Source organism: Piliocolobus tephrosceles, chromosome 9 (genome assembly GCF_002776525.5).
Source record: "Piliocolobus tephrosceles isolate RC106 chromosome 9, ASM277652v3, whole genome shotgun sequence".
Taxonomy (NCBI): Eukaryota; Metazoa; Chordata; class Mammalia; order Primates; family Cercopithecidae; genus Piliocolobus; species Piliocolobus tephrosceles.
Window position 1 is genome coordinate 99460774 of NC_045442.1, and position 4711 is coordinate 99465484.

Here is a 4711-nt window from a genome sequence, read left to right on the forward strand (position 1 = left end):
AGAAAGAAAGAAAGAAAGAAAGAAAGAAAGAAAGAAAGAAAGAAAGAGAAAGAGAAGGTCATAGTCTGGATATACAAAAAGATTAAATGATGAAACTGGTTTATGATCACCAAACATGATTTCTTTAATGTCAGAAATAGTAGTTCTCCTAGCTGCTACCTAAAGACTTCAAACACACAGAAATGCATCCCAGATCATTGCAGCACGGGATCCAGAGAAGATGAGGTCCTGGTGGGGCAGCCATGGAATAGGGTGGGGCTAGGTGAGCCACTGATTGGCCCACATGCATCACTATTCCCTGAATGGGAATAGTGCTCCAGCCTTGGGCTTCCGGGTCTGTTCCAATATATTCAAAGGGGTCATCCGCAGACCAGATTAGGGGCTGAAGGTCACTCCAGGGAGGGTCAGCCCAGAAGTCTGTGGTCTTTCCACTTCCTGACTGAGTTTCCTCTTTACAGAACCCTCTTTCTTCTTCCTTCCACTACATAACCAACACACAATCAGGGCCACTGCTGATCCCTCCTAGACCACTTTCAATCCACGAGTCATCTCTGGGACTGACCCCATTCCCATGCAACACTCAGGAGTTGAGCTCATCCTCTTAGAAGTACAGTCCTTGATATATAGTCCTTGATTCTGAAAGGCTAGTCTAGCTCTTAGAGGTGGCTTAAAGGAACGAAACAAACATTTTTCATTTCCAAACTTCTATTTCCTATATAAATTTGGGCCAGGTGTATAAGAGAGACTCACCACATGTGTGTTAACAAGCTGAATAGAGTTTCCACTCTGATCGACTCAGAAATGGAGAGCTCACAAGTTCAGAATGTGTCTGTGACCCCCAGATAAGTCACTTGGCCTGCACAGCTGGAGACTACCCAAGAAATTCCAATAAAATAAATTGCTTGCCCTAAAAATGGAAGTGTTCCATTTTTAATGTTGTAAAAGAAACAAGTAAATGCTTCAGAGCATACAGTCTTTAGGATGGCTAAGGAACTCAACATTATGATGACGTTAAGGCTTTAAATGAGAATTGAGACTCCTCTGCAAAGTCTTTGAGTGAAAATTTTTATTGCTTGTGTTCCTGGGATCCTTAGATAACAGAGTTAAAATAATTTAAGTGTGGTTATGGCAACCCTGATGGCTTTCATGATTTTGTAGATTGCTATGATATGGGTATGGTTTGAGTTTATTTCCCCAAAAAACTCATGTTGAAATTTGATCTCCAAAGTGGCAGCGCTAGGAGGTGGGGTTAGTGGGAGGTGTTTGGGCCATGGGGGTGGATCCCTCATGAATGGCTTGTGCTGTTCTCGCAGTAGTGAGTGAGTTCTTGGATTAGGTCTCTTGGGAATGGATTAGTTCTCAGAAGGGCGGGTTGTTATAAAGCCGGGACATCCGTCAGGTTTTGCCTTTCTTTACACATGTCCACTTCACCTTTGACCTTTCCACCATGGTGTTTTTTTTTTTTTTTTTCTTTTGAAAAAGAGTCTTGCTGTGTCATCAGGCGGGAGTGCAGTGGCACGATCTCGGCTTACTGCCACCTCTGCCTCCTGGGCTCAAACGATTTTCCTGCCTAGGCCTCCCGAGTAGGTGGGACTACAGGCATACGCCACCATGCCCAGCTAATTTTTTGTATATTTTTAGTAGAGACAGGGTTTCATCATGTTGGCCAGGGTGGTCTCGAACTCCTGACCTCAAATGATCTGCTCACCTTGGCCTCCCAGAGCACTGGGATTACAAGCTTGAGCCGTCACACCCCGCCTCTCCATCATGTTTTAACCTACCATGGGCCCCTCATCAGAAGCCAAGCAGATGCTGGAGCCGTGCTTCTCATACTTCCTAGCTTGCAGAACCAACTAAATAAACCTCTTTTCTTTATAAATTACCCAGGTTTAGTTATTCTGTTATTGCAAAAAGAAAGGGTTAAGACATAGTTGATTCTCTTTCCTTGCCTAACACAGCCATGACTCATAGTCCCAAGAAGCATCTGAAGCAGGTAGCAGCTCCAAAGCATTGGATGCTGGATACATTGTCCAGTGTGTTTGCTCCTCGTCCATCCAGTGGTCCCCACAAGTTGAAAGAGTGTTTCCCCCTCATCATTTTCCTAAGGAACAGACTTTAAGTATGCCCTGACAGGAGATGAAGTAAAGATTTGCATGCAGCCGTTCACTAAGATGGATGGCAAGGTCTGAAACTGATATAACCTACCCTGCTGGATTCATGGATGTCATCAGCATTGAAAAGAAGGGAGAGAATTTCTGTCTGATCTATGACACCAAGAGTCGCTTTGATATACATCTTATTACACCTGAGGTGGCCAAGTACAAGTTGTGCAAAGCGAGAAAAATCTTTGTGGGCACAAAAGGAATCCCTCATCTGATGACTCATGATGCTCACACCATCTGCTATCCTGATCTCCTCATCAAGGTGAATGACACCATTCGGATTGACTTGGAGACTGGCAAGATTACTGATTTCATCAAGTTTGATGCCGGTAAGCTGTGTACGGTGACTGGAGGTGTTAACCTGGGAAGAATTGGTGTGATCAGCAACAGAGAGAGGCACCTTGGATCGTTTGACGTGGTTCACGTGAAAGATGCCAATGGCAACAGCTTTACCGCTTGAATTTCCAACATTTTACTTATTGGCAAGGGCAACAAACCATGAATTTCTCTTCCCTGAGGAAAGGGTATCTGCCTCACCATTGCTGAAGAGAGAGACAAAAGACTGGCGACCAAACAGAGCAGTGGGTGAAATGGTCCCTGGGTGACATGTTAGATCTTTGTACATAATTTTTTTAAAAATGGCATGATTAATAGCCAAAAAAAAAAAAAAAAGACATAAGTGATCTTCAGCCTGACACCTAAGTCCTCCTGCATCTGTGTTCAGAATGCTTCAGTTATGTATTTGTTTAATTAAATAGAATAGTAAATCAAAATGTGTTACTTGTGGGGAACTTATATTTCCTGGGAGGAGTTTTGGTGAAATACATGTTCAGCGGTTAGAAATTTTCCTTCTTGTGGCAGGGAATGGCTTTATTCAGTTAGGCAATGATAAAACTTTCTACTATTAGGAAAGTAGAGTATAGTAACATCATGTATTTAAATGGAAAAATCAGTATAAGCTTTTGGCTTTAAAAAATATTTTTTCTAGCTCTATCACTCTTGAATTTGGTCCCATGACAACAGCAGCACATTTATGTATAACAGCTGCAGTGATTGTTAAACTCCTATCTTCCCTGTTGTTGTATGTGACCACTAGGGACAGTAATTCTTCCTGTCTTTTTTACAGTCTCTACAATTTCTGGGACTTTTTAACAGTGTTGTACTCAACATTTTTCTTATGCAGATAGATATAAGTATAAGTTGGTTTCTAATACTACTGCCTACCAGAAAGAGAAGGACTCCTAGAGAATAGCTGATTCCATGTCTTGCAGCAAGAAACATCAGGATGGTTTTTGGAACTTCATGTCTTGCCAAAAAGTCAGAATGTCTTTAAGGATGCCAGAACAATGCTACAGGGCAAAGCAACTTACTTAAATGGTTTCCCATCATGAACAATAAACATTACTGTTAATAAACTTAGAACAAATCAAATCTATAAAAGGCCAAGAATTTATAATACCTGAAAAAGGAACATCAGCCTAAATTATACAAAAGGTAATGTACTGGAAAAAAAAAGAGTGATTATAAGGAAATAAGTTTTATTTGTATTGGTTTTAATAAATAAAAGAGGAAGCATGTGTGTTTTCTTTCTTTCTTTAAGTTTTTACCTATTAATCAAGTATGGATGTGTAATTCTTTCTATCTGTATAAGAAAAATGTTGAATACAACACTGTTAAAAAGTCCTAGAAATTGTAGAGACTATACAAAAGACAGGAAGAATTACTGTCCCCAGTGGTCACACACAACAGCAGGGAAGATAGGATTTTAACAATCACAGCAGCTGGTTACACATAAGATGCAAAAAAATGGTTCAATAGAGATAAATGTGTCAAATGTCTTAAAAAGGAAAGCTAACTGTGCATCTCCTACGTAATGAAACTTCTTGATAGTCCTACAGGTTATAGTGAAATACAACAAGAAATGAATAGGGTTTTAATATGAAAACAGACCAGGTTAATATATAATAGCACAACGTGTTATCTAACACTAACCAACCAGGACTATAAAGAAAAAGTAAACGGTTTGGATTTTTGCTTGTTTTGTGTTTTAGAGACAGGGTCTTACTATATCGCCCAGGCTGGAGTGCAGTGGGGTGATCCTAGCTCACTGCAGCCTCCAATTCCTGGGCTCAATTGATTCTCCCACCTCAGCATCTCAAAGTGCTGGGATTGCAGCCATAAAAAGAATGAGTTCTTGTCCTTTGCAGGGACATAGATGAAGCTGGAAACCATCATTCTTAGCAAACTAGCACAGAAACAGAAAACCAAACACCACATGTTCTCACTCATAAGTGGGAGTTGAACAATGAGAACACATGGACACAGGAGGGGAACATTGGACACCGGGGCCTGTCAGGGGGTGGGGGAGAAGGGGAGGGAGAGCATTAGGACAAATACCTGATGCATGCGGGGCTTAAAACCTAGGACAGCATGCCGCAAACCACCATGGCACATGTATACCTATGTAACAGACCTGCAAATTCTGCCCATGTATCCCAGAACAGAAAGAAAGAAAGAAAGAAAGAAAGAAAGAAAGAAAGAAAGAAAGA

The 4711-nt window shown here is 41.1% G+C and overlaps 1 pseudogene; it reads left to right on the top strand.

Annotated features, from left to right (window-relative positions):
- The first annotated feature begins 1960 nt into the window (after positions 1–1960).
- On the top strand, positions 1961–2751 carry LOC111546696 (annotated as a pseudogene).
- Positions 2752–4711: the final 1960 nt, after the last annotated feature.